Source organism: Anomaloglossus baeobatrachus, chromosome 2 (genome assembly GCF_048569485.1).
Source record: "Anomaloglossus baeobatrachus isolate aAnoBae1 chromosome 2, aAnoBae1.hap1, whole genome shotgun sequence".
NCBI classification, from domain to species: domain Eukaryota; kingdom Metazoa; phylum Chordata; class Amphibia; order Anura; family Aromobatidae; genus Anomaloglossus; species Anomaloglossus baeobatrachus.
This window is the reverse complement of record NC_134354.1, coordinates 317,950,783-317,965,844: the sequence shown is the minus strand read 5'-3', so window position 1 is coordinate 317,965,844 and position 15,062 is coordinate 317,950,783.

The following is a 15,062-nucleotide window of genomic DNA, read 5'->3' as shown; positions in this document are numbered from 1 at the left end:
GTCATGGCTCTCAGAGGACTTTTCTTCCCCTGGGTCATCCGGGGGAGGTGAAAGGTACGCGTATTTTTGAGAGTGCTTCATGCAAAGCATCTTTTTCTTTTTCAAAAGGGGGGTCAAATGATGCCAGTCAAGTGGGGTGTGTGTGGCCCAATTAGTGGCAACGAGGTAGACTGTGGTTGGAGTCCCCTCGCTGTGTTTATAAAAGAACCAAGATGAACAAGTCATGGCTCTCAGAGGACTTTTCTTCCCCTGGGTCATCCAGGGGTGGTGAAAGGCACGCGTATTTTTGAGAGTGCTTCATGCAAAGCATCTTTTTCTTTTTCAAAAGGGGGGTCAACTGATGCCAGTCAAGTGGGGTGTGTGTTGCCCAATTAGTGGCAACGAGGGAGACTGTGGTTGGAGTTCCCTCGCTGTTTGTAAAAGAACCAAGATGAACAAGTCATGTCTCTCAGAGGACTTTTCTTCCCCTGGGTCATCCAGGGGTGGTGAAAGGCACGCGTATTTTTGAGAGTGCTTCATGCAAAGCATCTTTTTCTTTTTCAAAAGGGGGGTCAACTGATGCCAGTCAAGTGGGGTGTGTGTGGCCCAATTAGTGGCAATGAGGGAGACTGTGGTTGGAGTCCCCTCGCTGTGTTTGTAAAAGAACCAAGATGAACAAGTCATGGCTCTCAGAGGACTTTTCTTCCCCTGGGTCATCCGGGGGAGGTGAAAGGCACGCGTATTTTTGAGAGTGCTTCATGCAAAGCATCTTTTTCTTTTCCAAAAGGGGGGTCAACTGATGCCAGTCAAGTGGGGTGTGTGTGGCCCAATTAGTGGCAACGAGGGAGACTGTGCTTGGAGTCCCCTCGCTGTGTTTGTAAAAGAACCAAGATGAACAAGTCATGGCTCTCAGAGGACTTTTCTTCTCCTGGGTCGTCCAGGGGTGGTGAAAGGCACACGTATTTTTGAGAGTGCTTCATGCAAAGCATCTTTTTCTTTTTCAAAAGGGGGGTCAACTGATGCCAGTCAAGTGGGGTGCGTGTGGCCCAATTAGTGGCAACGAGGGAGACTGTGGTTGGAGTCCCCTCGCTGTGTTTGTAAAAGAACCAAGATGAACAAGTCATGGCGCTCAGAGGACTTTTCTTCCCCTGGGTCATCCAGGGGTGGTGAAAGGCACGCGTATTTTTGAGAGTGCTTCATGCAAAGCATCTTTTTCTTTTTCAAAAGGGGGGTCAACTGATGCCAGTCAAGTGGGGTGTGTGTGGCCCAATTAGTGGCAACGAGGTAGACTGTGGTTGGAGTCCCCTCGCTGTGTTTGTAAAAGAACCAAGATGAACAAGTCATGGCTCTCAGAGGACTTTTCTTCCCCTGGGTCATCCAGAGGTGGTGAAAGGCACGCGTATTTTTGAGAGTGCTTCATGCAAAGCATCTTTTCCTTTTTTAAAAGGGGGGTCAACTGATGCCAGTCAAGTGGGGTGTGTGTGGCCCATTTAGTGGCAACGAGGGAGACTGTGGTTGGAGTCCCCTCGCTGTGTTTGTAAAAGAACCAAGATGAACAAGTCATGGCTCTCAGAGGACTTTTCTTCCCCTGGGTCATCCAGGGGAGGTGAAAGGCATGCGTATTTTTGAGAGTGCTTCATGCAAAGCATCTTTTTCTTTTTCAAAAGGGGGGTCAACTGATGCCAGTCAAGTGGGGTGTGTGTGGCCCAATTAGTGGCAACGAGGGAGACTTTGGGTGGAGTCCCCTCGCTGTGTTTGTAAAAGAACCAAGATGAACAATCATGGCTCACAGAGGAATTTTCTTCCCCTGGGTCATCCAGGGGTTGTGAAAGGCACGCGTATTTTTTAGAGTGCTTCATGCAAAGCATCTTTTTCTTTTTCAAAAGGGGGGTCAACTGATGCCAGTCAAGTGGGGTGTGTGTGGCCCATTTAGTGGCAACGAGGGAGACTGTGGTTGGAGTCCCCTCGCTGTGTTTGTAAAAGAACCAAGATGAACAAGTCATGGCTCTCAGAGGACTTTTCTTCCCCTGGGTCATCCAGAGGTGGTGAAAGGCACGCGTATTTTTGAGAGTGCTTCATGCAAAGCATCTTTTTCTTTTTCAAAAGGGGGGTCAACTGATGCCAGTCAAGTGGGGTGTGTGTGGCCCAATTAGTGGCAACGAGGGAGACTGTGGTTGGAGTCCCCTCGCTGTGTTTGTAAAAGAACCAAGATGAACAAGTCATGGCTCTCAGAGGACTTTTCTTCCCCTGGGTCATCCAGGGGTGGTGAAAGGCACGCGTATTTTTGAGAGTGCTTCATGCAAAGCATCTTTTTCTTTTTCAAAAGGGGGGTCAACTGATGCCAGTCAAGTGGGGTGTGTGTTGCCCAATTAGTGGCAACGAGGGAGACTGTGGTTGGAGTTCCCTCGCTGTTTCTAAAAGAACCAAGATGAACAAGTCATGTCTCTCAAAGGACTTTTCTTCCCCTGGGTCATCCAGGGGTGGTGAAAGGCACGCGTATTTTTGAGAGTGCTTCATGCAAAGCATCTTTTTCTTTTTCAAAAGGGGGGTCAACTGATGCCAGTCAAGTGGGGTGTGTGTGGCCCAATTAGTGGCAATGAGGGAGACTGTGGTTGGAGTCCCCTCGCTGTGTTTGTAAAAGAACCAAGATGAACAAGTCATGGCTCTCAGAGGACTTTTCTTCCCCTGGGTCATCCGGGGGAGGTGAAAGGCACGCGTATTTTTGAGAGTGCTTCATGCAAAGCATCTTTTTCTTTTCCAAAAGGGGGGTCAACTGATGCCAGTCAAGTGGGGTGTGTGTGGCCCAATTAGTGGCAACGAGGGAGACTGTGCTTGGAGTCCCCTCGCTGTGTTTGTAAAAGAACCAAGATGAACAAGTCATGGCTCTCAGAGGACTTTTCTTCTCCTGGGTCATCCAGGGGTGGTGAAAGGCACGCGTATTTTTGAGAGTGCTTCATGCAAAGCATCTTTTTCTTTTTCAAAAGGGGGGTCAACTGATGCCAGTCAAGTGGGGTGCGTGTGGCCAAATTAGTGGCAACGAGGGAGACTGTGGTTGGAGTCCCCTCGCTGTGTTTGTAAAAGAACCAAGATGAACAAGTCATGGCGCTCAGAGGACTTTTCTTCCCCTGGGTCATCCAGGGGTGGTGAAAGGCACGCGTATTTTTGAGAGTGCTTCATGCAAAGCATCTTTTTCTTTTTCAAAAGGGGGGTCAACTGATGCCAGTCAAGTGGGGTGTGTGTGGCCCAATTAGTGGCAACGAGGTAGACTGTGGTTGGAGTCCCCTCGCTGTGTTTGTAAAAGAACCAAGGTGAACAAGTCATGGCTCTCAGAGGACTTTTCTTCCCCTGGGTCATCCAGGGGTGGTGAAAGGCACGCATATTTTTGAGAGTGCTTCATGCAAAGCATCTTTTTCTTTTTCAAAAGGGGGGTCAACTGATGCCAGTCAAGTGGGGTGTGTGAGGCCCAATTAGTGGCAACGAGGGAGACTGTGGTTGGAGTCCCCTCGCTGTGTTTGTAAAAGAACCAAGATGAACAAGTCATGTCTCTCAGAGGACTTTTCTTCCCCTGGGTCATCCAGGGGTGGTGAAAGGCACGCGTATTTTTGAGAGTGCTTCATGCAAAGCATCTTTTTCTTTTTCAAAAGGGGGGTCAACTGATGCCAGTCAAGTGGGGTGTGTGTGGCCCAATTAGTGGCAACGAGGGAGACTGTGGTTGGAGTCCCCTCGCTGTGTTTGTAAAAGAACCAAGATGAACAAGTCATGGCTCTCAGAGGACTTTTCTTCCCCTGGGTCATCCGGGGGAGGTGAAAGGCACGCGTATTTTTGAGAGTGCTTCATGCAAAGCATCTTTTTCTTTTCCAAAAGGTGGGTCAACTGATGCCAGTCAAGTGGGGTGTGTGTGGCCCAATTAGTGGCAACGAGGGAGACTGTGGTTGGAGTCCCCTCGCTGTGTTTGTAAAAGAACCAAGATGAACAAGTCATGGCTCTCAGAGGACTTTTCTTCCCCTGGGTCATCCAGGGGTGGTGAAAGGCACGCGTATTTTTGAGAGTGCTTCATGCAAAGCATCTTTTTCTTTTTCAAAAGGGGGGTCAACTGATGCCAGTCAAGTGGTGTGTGTTGCCCAATTAGTGGCAACGAGGTAGACTGTGGTTGGAGTCCCCTCGCTGTGTTTGTAAAAGAACCAAGATGAACAAGTCATGGCTCTCAGAGGACTTTTCTTCCCCTGGGTCATCCAGGGGTGGTGAAAGGCACGCGTATCTTTGAGAGTGCTTCATGCAAAGCATCTTTTTCTTTTTCAAAAGGGGGGTCAACTGATGCCAGTCAAGTGGGGTGTGTGTGGCCCAATTAGTGGCAACGAGGTAGACTGTGGTTGGAGTCCCCTCGCTGTGTTTGTAAAAGAACCAAGATGAACAAGTCATGGCTCTCAGAGGACTTTTCTTCCCCTGGGTCATCCAGGGGGGGTGAAAGGCACGCGTATTTTTGAGAGTGCTTCTTGCAAAGCATCTTTTTCTTTTTCAAAAGGGGGGTCAACTGATGCCAGTCAAGTGGGGTGCGTGTGGCCCAATTAGTGGCAACGAGGGAGACTGTGGTTGGAGTCCCCTCGCTGTGTTTGTAAAAGAACCAAGATGAAAAAAGTCATGGCTCTCAGAGGACTTTTCTTCCACTGGGTCATCCAGGGGTGGTGAGAGGCACGCGTATTTTTGAGAGTGCTTCATGCAAAGCATCTTTTTCTTTTTCAAAAGGGGGGTCAACTGATGCCAGTCAAGTGGGGTGTGTGTGGCCCAATTAGTGGCAACGAGCTAGACTGTGGTTGGAGTCCCCTCGCTGTGTTTGTAAAAGAACCAAGATGAACAAGTCATGGCTCTCAGAGGACTTTTCTTCCCCTGGGTCATCCAGGGGTGGTGAAAGGCACGCGTATTTTTGAGAGTGCTTCATGCAAAGCATCTTTTTCTTTTTCAAAAGGGGGGTCAACTGATGCCAGTCAAGTGGGGTGTGTGTGGCCCAATTAGTGGCAATGAGGGAGACTGTGGTTGGAGTCCCCTCGCTGTGTTTGTAAAAGAACCAAGATGAACAAGTCATGGCTCTCAGAGGACTTTTCTTCCCCTGGGTCATCCGGGGGAGGTGAAAGGCACGCGTATTTTTGAGAGTGCTTCATGCAAAGCATCTTTTTCTTTTCCAAAAGGGGGGTCAACTGATGCCAGTCAAGTGGGGTGTGTGTGGCCCAATTAGTGGCAACGAGGGAGACTGTGCTTGGAGTCCCCTCGCTGTGTTTGTAAAAGAACCAAGATGAACAAGTCATGGCTCTCAGAGGACTTTTCTTCTCCTGGGTCATCCAGGGGTGGTGAAAGGCACGCGTATTTTTGAGAGTGCTTCATGCAAAGCATCTTTTTCTTTTTCAAAAGGGGGGTCAACTGATGCCAGTCAAGTGGGGTGCGTGTGGCCAAATTAGTGGCAACGAGGGAGACTGTGGTTGGAGTCCCCTCGCTGTGTTTGTAAAAGAACCAAGATGAACAAGTCATGGCGCTCAGAGGACTTTTCTTCCCCTGGGTCATCCAGGGGTGGTGAAAGGCACGCGTATTTTTGAGAGTGCTTCATGCAAAGCATCTTTTTCTTTTTCAAAAGGGGGGTCAACTGATGCCAGTCAAGTGGGGTGTGTGTGGCCCAATTAGTGGCAACGAGGTAGACTGTGGTTGGAGTCCCCTCGCTGTGTTTGTAAAAGAACCAAGATGAACAAGTCATGGCTCTCAGAGGACTTTTCTTCCCCTGGGTCATCCAGGGGTGGTGAAAGGCACGCATATTTTTGAGAGTGCTTCATGCAAAGCATCTTTTTCTTTTTCAAAAGGGGGGTCAACTGATGCCAGTCAAGTGGGGTGTGTGAGGCCCAATTAGTGGCAACGAGGGAGACTGTGGTTGGAGTCCCCTCGCTGTGTTTGTAAAAGAACCAAGATGAACAAGTCATGTCTCTCAGAGGACTTTTCTTCCCCTGGGTCATCCAGGGGTGGTGAAAGGCACGCGTATTTTTGAGAGTGCTTCATGCAAAGCATCTTTTTCTTTTTCAAAAGGGGGGTCAACTGATGCCAGTCAAGTGGGGTGTGTGTGGCCCAATTAGTGGCAACGAGGGAGACTGTGGTTGGAGTCCCCTCGCTGTGTTTGTAAAAGAACCAAGATGAACAAGTCATGGCTCTCAGAGGACTTTTCTTCCCCTGGGTCATCCGGGGGAGGTGAAAGGCACGCGTATTTTTGAGAGTGCTTCATGCAAAGCATCTTTTTCTTTTCCAAAAGGTGGGTCAACTGATGCCAGTCAAGTGGGGTGTGTGTGGCCCAATTAGTGGCAACGAGGGAGACTGTGGTTGGAGTCCCCTCGCTGTGTTTGTAAAAGAACCAAGATGAACAAGTCATGGCTCTCAGAGGACTATTCTTCCCCTGGGTCATCCAGGGGTGGTGAAAGGCACGCGTATTTTTGAGAGTGCTTCATGCAAAGCATCTTTTTCTTTTTCAAAAGGGGGGTCAACTGATGCCAGTCAAGTGGTGTGTGTTGCCCAATTAGTGGCAACGAGGTAGACTGTGGTTGGAGTCCCCTCGCTGTGTTTGTAAAAGAACCAAGATGAACAAGTCATGGCTCTCAGAGGACTTTTCTTCCCCTGGGTCATCCAGGGGTGGTGAAAGGCACGCGTATCTTTGAGAGTGCTTCATGCAAAGCATCTTTTTCTTTTTCAAAAGGGGGGTCAACTGATGCCAGTCAAGTGGGGTGTGTGTGGCCCAATTAGTGGCAACGAGGTAGACTGTGGTTGGAGTCCCCTCGCTGTGTTTGTAAAAGAACCAAGATGAACAAGTCATGGCTCTCAGAGGACTTTTCTTCCCCTGGGTCATCCAGGGGGGGTGAAAGGCACGCGTATTTTTGAGAGTGCTTCTTGCAAAGCATCTTTTTCTTTTTCAAAAGGGGGGTCAACTGATGCCAGTCAAGTGGGGTGCGTGTGGCCCAATTAGTGGCAACGAGGGAGACTGTGGTTGGAGTCCCCTCGCTGTGTTTGTAAAAGAACCAAGATGAAAAAAGTCATGGCTCTCAGAGGACTTTTCTTCCACTGGGTCATCCAGGGGTGGTGAGAGGCACGCGTATTTTTGAGAGTGCTTCATGCAAAGCATCTTTTTCTTTTTCAAAAGGGGGGTCAACTGATGCCAGTCAAGTGGGGTGTGTGTGGCCCAATTAGTGGCAACGAGCTAGACTGTGGTTGGAGTCCCCTCGCTGTGTTTGTAAAAGAACCAAGATGAACAAGTCATGGCTCTCAGAGGACTTTTCTTCCCCTGGGTCATCCAGGGGTGGTGAAAGGCACGCGTATCTTTGAGAGTGCTTCATGCAAAGCATCTTTTTCTTTTACAAAAGGGGGGTCAACTGATGCCAGTCAAGTGGGGTGTGTGTGGCCCAATTAGTGGCAACGAGGGAGACTGTGGTTGGAGTCCCCCCGCTGTGTTTGTAAAAGAACCAAGATGAACAAGTCATGGCTCTCAGAGGACTTTTCTTCCCCTCGGTCATCCAGGGGTGGTGAAAGGCACGCGTATTTTTGAGAGTGCTTCATGCAAAGCATCTTTTTCTTTTTCAAAAGGGGGGTCAACTGATGCCAGTCAAGTGGGGTGTGTGTGGCCCAATTAGTGGCAACGAGGGAGACTGTGGTTGGAGTCCCCTCGCTGTGTTTGTAAAAGAACCAAGATGAACAAGTCATGGCTCGCAGAGGACTTTTCTTCCCCTGGGTCATCCAGGGGTGGTGAAAGGCACGCGTATTTTTGAGAGTGCTTCATGCAAAGCATCTTTTTCTTTTTCAAAAGGGGGGTCAACTGATGCCAGTCAAGTGGGGTGTGTGTGGCCCAATTAGTGGCAACGAGGTAGACTGTGGTTGGAGTCCCCTCGCTGTGTTTGTAAAAGAACCAAGATGAACAAGTCATGGCTCTCAGAGGACTTTTCTTCCCCTGGGTCATCCAGGGGTGGTGAAAGGCACGCGTATCTTTGAGAGTGCTTCATGCAAAGCATCTTTTTCTTTTTCAAAAGGGGGGTCAACTGATGCCAGTCAAGTGGGGTGTGTGTGGCCCAATTAGTGGCAACGAGGGAGACTGTGGTTGGAGTCCCCCCGCTGTGTTTGTAAAAGAACCAAGATGAACAAGTCATGGCTCTCAGAGGACTTTTCTTCCCCTGGGTCATCCAGGGGTGGTGAAAGGCACGCGTATTTTTGAGAGTGCTTCATGCAAAGCATCTTTTTCTTTTTCAAAAGGGGGGTCAACTGATGCCAGTCAAGTGGGGTGTGTGTGGCCCAATTAGTGGCAACGAGGGAGACTGTGGTTGGAGTCCCCTCGCTGTGTTTGTAAAAGAACCAAGATGAACAAGTCATGGCTCGCAGAGGACTTTTCTTCCCCTGGGTCATCCAGGGGTGGTGAAAGGCACGCGTATTTTTGAGAGTGCTTCATGCAAAGCATCTTTTTCTTTTTCAAAAGGGGGGTCAACTGATGCCAGTCAAGTGGGGTGTGTGTGGCCCAATTAGTGGCAATGAGGGAGACTGTGGTTGGAGTTCCCTCGCTGTGTTTGTAAAAGAACCAAGATGAACAAGTCATGGCTCTCAGAGGACTTTTCTTCCCCTCGGTCATCCAGGGGTGGTGAAAGGCATGCGTATTTTTGAGAGTGCTTCATGCAAAGCATCTTTTTCTTTTTCAAAAGGGGGGTCAACTGATGCCAGTCAAGTGGGGTGTGTGTGGCCCAATTAGTGGCAACGAGGGAGACTGTGGTTGGAGTCCTCTCGCTGTGTTTGTAAAAGAACCAAGATGAACAAGTCATGGCTCTCAGAGGACTTTTCTTCCCCTGGGTCATCCGGGGGAGGTGAAAGGCACGTGTATTTTTGAGAGTGCTTCATGCAAAGCATCTTTTTCTTTTTCAAAAGGGGGGTCAACTGATGCCAGTCAAGTGGGGTGTGTGTGGCCCAATTAGTGGCAACGAGGGAGACTGTGGTTGGAGTTTCCTCACTGTGTTTGTAAAAGAACCAAGATGAACAAGTCATGGCTCTCAGAGGACTTTTCTTCCCCTGGGTCATCCAGGGGTGGTGAAAGGCACGCGTATTTTTGAGAGTGCTTCATGCAAAGCATCTTTTTCTTTTTCAAAAGGGGGGTCAACTGATGCCAGTCAAGTGGGGTGTGTGTGGCCCAATTAGTGGCAATGAGGGAGACTGTGGTTGGAGTCCCCTTGCTGTGTTTGTAAAAGAACCAAGATGAACAAGTCATGGCTCTCAGAGGACTTTTCTTCCCCTGGGTCATCCAGGGGTGGTGAAAGGCACGCGTATTTTTGAGAGTGCTTCATGCAAAGCATCTTTTTCTTTTTCAAAAGGGGGGTCAACTGATGCCAGTCAAGTGGGGTGTGTGTGGCCCAATTAGTGGCAACGAGGGAGACTGTGGATGGAGTCCCCTCGCTGTGTTTGTAAAAGAACCAAGATGAACAAGTCATGGCTCTCAGAGGACTTTTCTTCCCCTGGGTCATCCAGGGGTGATGAAAAGCACGCGTATTTTTGAGAGTGCTTCATGCAAAGCATCTTTTTCTTTTTCAAAAGGGGGTCAACTGATGCCAGTCAAGTGGGGGGGTGTGGCCCAATTAGTGGCAATGAGGGAGATTGTGGTTTGAGTCCCCTCGCTGTGTTTGTAAAAGAACCAAGATGAACAAGTCATGGCTCTCAGAGGACTTTTCTTCCCCTGGGTCATCTAGGGGTGGTGAAAGGCATGCGTATTTTTGAGAGTGCTTCATGCAAAGCATCTTTTTCTTTTTCAAAAGGGGGGTCAACTGATGCCAGTCAAGTGGTGTGTGTTGCCCAATTAGTGGCAACGAGGTAGACTGTGGTTGGAGTCCCCTCGCTGTGTTTGTAAAAGAACCAAGATGAACAAGTCATGGCTCTCAGAGGACTTTTCTTCCCCTGGGTCATCCAGGGGGGGTGAAAGGCACGCGTATTTTTGAGAGTGCTTCATGCAAAGCATCTTTTTCTTTTTCAAAAGGGGGGTCAACTGATGCCAGTCAAGTGGGGTGCGTGTGGCCCAATTAGTGGCAACGAGGGAGACTGTGGTTGGAGTCCCCTCGCTGTGTTTGTAAAAGAACCAAGATGAAAAAAGTCATGGCTCTCAGAGGACTTTTCTTCCACTGGGTCATCCAGGGGTGGTGAGAGGCACGCGTATTTTTGAGAGTGCTTCATGCAAAGCATCTTTTTCTTTTTCAAAAGGGGGTCAACTGATGCCAGTCAAGTGGGGGGGTGTGGCCCAATTAGTGGCAATGAGGGAGATTGTGGTTTGAGTCCCCTCGCTGTGTTTGTAAAAGAACCAAGATGAACAAGTCATGGCTCTCAGAGGACTTTTCTTCCCCTGGGTCATCTAGGGGTGGTGAAAGGCATGCGTATTTTTGAGAGTGCTTCATGCAAAGCATCTTTTTCTTTTTCAAAAGGGGGGTCAACTGATGCCAGTCAAGTGGTGTGTGTTGCCCAATTAGTGGCAACGAGGTAGACTGTGGTTGGAGTCCCCTCGCTGTGTTTGTAAAAGAACCAAGATGAACAAGTCATGGCTCGCAGAGGACTTTTCTTCCCCTGGGTCATCCAGGGGGGGTGAAAGGCACGCGTATTTTTGAGAGTGCTTCATGCAAAGCATCTTTTTCTTTTTCAAAAGGGGGGTCAACTGATGCCAGTCAAGTGGGGTGCGTGTGGCCCAATTAGTGGCAACGAGGGAGACTGTGGTTGGAGTCCCCTCGCTGTGTTTGTAAAAGAACCAAGATGAAAAAAGTCATGGCTCTCAGAGGACTTTTCTTCCACTGGGTCATCCAGGGGTGGTGAGAGGCACGCGTATTTTTGAGAGTGCTTCATGCAAAGCATCTTTTTCTTTTTCAAAAGGGGGGTCAACTGATGCCAGTCAAGTGGGGTGTGTGTGGCCCAATTAGTGGCAACGAGGTAGACTGTGGTTGGAGTCCCCTCGCTGTGTTTGTAAAAGAACCAAGATGAACAAGTCATGGCTCTCAGAGGACTTTTCTTCCCCTGGGTCATCCAGGGGTGGTGAAAGGCACGCGTATCTTTGAGAGTGCTTCATGCAAAGCATCTTTTTCTTTTACAAAAGGGGGGTCAACTGATGCCAGTCAAGTGGGGTGTGTGTGGCCCAATTAGTGGCAACGAGGGAGACTGTGGTTGGAGTCCCCCCGCTGTGTTTGTAAAAGAACCAAGATGAACAAGTCATGGCTCTCAGAGGACTTTTCTTCCCCTCGGTCATCCAGGGGTGGTGAAAGGCACGCGTATTTTTGAGAGTGCTTCATGCAAAGCATCTTTTTCTTTTTTCAAAAGGGGGGTCAACTGATGCCAGTCAAGTGGGGTGTGTGTGGCCCAATTAGTGGCAACGAGGGAGACTGTGGTTGGAGTCCCCTCGCTGTGTTTGTAAAAGAACCAAGATGAACAAGTCATGGCTCGCAGAGGACTTTTCTTCCCCTGGGTCATCCAGGGGTGGTGAAAGGCACGCGTATTTTTGAGAGTGCTTCATGCAAAGCATCTTTTTCTTTTTCAAAAGGGGGGTCAACTGATGCCAGTCAAGTGGGGTGTGTGTGGCCCAATTAGTGGCAACGAGGTAGACTGTGGTTGGAGTCCCCTCGCTGTGTTTGTAAAAGAACCAAGATGAACAAGTCATGGCTCTCAGAGGACTTTTCTTCCCCTGGGTCATCCAGGGGTGGGGAAAGGCACGCGTATCTTTGAGAGTGCTTCATGCAAAGCATCTTTTTCTTTTTCAAAAGGGGGTTCAACTGATGCCAGTCAAGTGGGGTGTGTGTGGCCCAATTAGTGGCAACGAGGGAGACTGTGGTTGGAGTCCCCCCGCTGTGTTTGTAAAAGAACCAAGATGAACAAGTCATGGCTCTCAGAGGACTTTTCTTCCCCTGGGTCATCCAGGGGTGGTGAAAGGCACGCGTATTTTTGAGAGTGCTTCATGCAAAGCATCTTTTTCTTTTTCAAAAGGGGGGTCAACTGATGCCAGTCAAGTGGGGTGTGTGTGGCCCAATTAGTGGCAACGAGGGAGACTGTGGTTGGAGTCCCCTCGCTGTGTTTGTAAAAGAACCAAGATGAACAAGTCATGGCTCGCAGAGGACTTTTCTTCCCCTGGGTCATCCAGGGGTGGTGAAAGGCACGCGTATTTTTGAGAGTGCTTCATGCAAAGCATCTTTTTCTTTTTCAAAAGGGGGGTCAACTGATGCCAGTCAAGTGGGGTGTGTGTGGCCCAATTAGTGGCAATGAGGGAGACTGTGGTTGGAGTCCCCTCGCTGTGTTTGTAAAAGAACCAAGATGAACAAGTCATGGCTCTCAGAGGACTTTTCTTCCCCTCGGTCATCCAGGGGTGGTGAAAGGCATGCGTATTTTTGAGAGTGCTTCATGCAAAGCATCTTTTTCTTTTTCAAAAGGGGGGTCAACTGATGCCAGTCAAGTGGGGTGTGTGTGGCCCAATTAGTGGCAACGAGGGAGACTGTGGTTGGAGTCCTCTCGCTGTGTTTGTAAAAGATCCAAGATGAACAAGTCATGGCTCTCAGAGGACTTTTCTTCCCCTGGGTCATCCGGGGGAGGTGAAAGGCACGCGTATTTTTGAGAGTGCTTCATGCAAAGCATCTTTTTCTTTTTCAAAAGGGGGGTCAACTGATGCCAGTCAAGTGGGGTGTGTGTGGCCCAATTAGTGGCAACGAAGGAGACTGTGGTTGGAGTCCCCTCGCTGTGTTTGTAAAAGAACCAAGATGAACAAGTCGTGGCTCTCAGAGGACTTTTCTTCCCCTGGGTCATCCAGGGGTGGTGAAAGGCACGCGAATTTTTGAGAGTGCTTCATGCAAAGCATCTTTTTCTTTTTCAAAAGGGGGGTCAACTGATGCCAGTCAAGTGGGGTGTGTGTGGCCCAATAAGTGGCAACGAGGTAGACTGTGGTTGGAGTTTCCTCACTGTGTTTGTAAAAGAACCAAGATGAACAAGTCATGGCTCTCAGAGGACTTTTCTTCCCCTGGGTCATCCAGGGGTGGTGAAAGGCACGCGTATTTTTGAGAGTGCTTCATGCAAAGCATCTTTTTCTTTTTCAAAAGGGGGGTCAACTGATGCCAGTCAAGTGGGGTGTGTGTGGCCCAATTAGTGGCAATGAGGGAGACTGTGGTTGGAGTCCCCTCGCTGTGTTTGTAAAAGAACCAAGATGAACAAGTCATGGCTCTCAGAGGACTTATCTTCCCCTGGGTCATCCAGGGGTGGTGAAAGGCACGCGTATTTTTGAGAGTGCTTCATGCAAAGCATCTTTTTCTTTTTCAAAAGGGGGGTCAACTGATGCCAGTCAAGTGGGGTGTGTGTGGCCCAATTAGTGGCAACGATTGAGACTGTGGATGGAGTCCCCTCGCTGTGTTTGTAAAAGAACCAAGATGAACAAGTCATGGCTCTCAGAGGACTTTTCTTCCCCTGGGTCATCCAGGGGTGATGAAAAGCACGCGTATTTTTGAGAGTGCTTCATGCAAAGCATCTTTTTCTTTTTCAAAAGGGGGTCAACTGATGCCAGTCAAGTGGGGGGTGTGTGGCCCAATTAGTGGCAATGAGGGAGATTGTGGTTTGAGTCCCCTCGCTGTGTTTGTAAAAGAACCAAGATGAACAAGTCATGGCTCTCAGAGGACTTTTCTTCCCCTGGGTCATCTTGGGGTGGTGAAAGGCATGCGTATTTTTGAGAGTGCTTCATGCAAAGCATCTTTTTCTTTTTCAAAAGGGGGGTCAACTGATGCCAGTCAAGTGGGGTGTGTGTGGCCCAATTAGTGGCAACGAGGGAGACTGTGGTTGGAGTCCCCTCGCTGTGTTTGTAAAAGAACCAAGATGAACAAGTCATGGTTCTCAGAGGACTTTTCTTCCCCTTGGTCATCCAGGGGTGGTGAAAGGCACGCGTATTTTTGAGAGTGCTTCATGCAAAGCATCTTTTTCTTTTTCAAAAGGGGGGTCAACTGATGCCAGTCAAGTGGGGTGTGTGTGGCCCAATTAGTGGCAATGAGGGAGACTGTGGTTGGAGTCCCCTCGCTGTGTTTGTAAAAGAACCAAGATGAACAAGTCATGGCTCTCAGAGGACTTTTCTTCCCCTGGGTCATCCAGAGGTGGTGAAAGGCACGCGTATTTTTGAGAGTGCTTCATGCAAAGCATCTTTTCCTTTTTTAAAAGGGGGGGTCAACTGATGCCAGTCAAGTGGGGTGTGTGTGGCCCACTTAGTGGCAACGAGGGAGACTGTGGTTGGAGTCCCCTCGCTGTGTTTGTAAAAGAACCAAGATGAACAAGTCATGGCTCTCAGAGGACTTTTCTTCCCCTGGGTCATCCAGGGGAGGTGAAAGGCATGCGTATTTTTGAGAGTGCTTCATGCAAAGCATCTTTTTCTTTTTCAAAAGGGGGGTCAACTGATGCCAGTCAAGTGGGGTGTGTGTGGCCCAATTAGTGGCAACGAGGGAGACTTTGGGTGGAGTCCCCTCGCTGTGATTGTAAAAGAACCAAGATGAACAATCATGGCTCTCAGAGGAATTTTCTTCCCCTGGGTCATCCAGGGGTTGTGAAAGGCACGCGTATTTTTGAGAGTGCTTCATGCAAAGCATCTTTTTCTTTTTCAAAAGGGGGGTCAACTGATGCCAGTCAAGTGGGGTGTGTGTGGCCCATTTAGTGGCAACGAGGGAGACTGTGGTTGGAGTCCCCTCGCTGTGTTTGTAAAAGAACCAAGATGAACAAGTCATGGCTCTCAGAGGACTTTTCTTCCCCTGGGTCATCCAGGGGTGGTGAAAGGCACGCGTATTTTTGAGAGTGCTTCATGCAAAGCATCTTTTTCTTTTTCAAAAGGGGGGTCAACTGATGCCAGTCAAGTGGGGTGTGTGTGGCCCAATTAGTGGCAACGAGGGAGACTGTGGTTGGAGTCCCCTCGCTGTGTTTGTAAAAGAACCAAGATGAACAAGTCATGGCTCTCAGAGGACTTTTCTTCCCCTGGGTCATCCAGGGGTGGTGAAAGGCACGCGTATTTTTGAGAGTGCTTCATGCAAAGCATCTTTTTCTTTTTCAAAAGGGGGGTC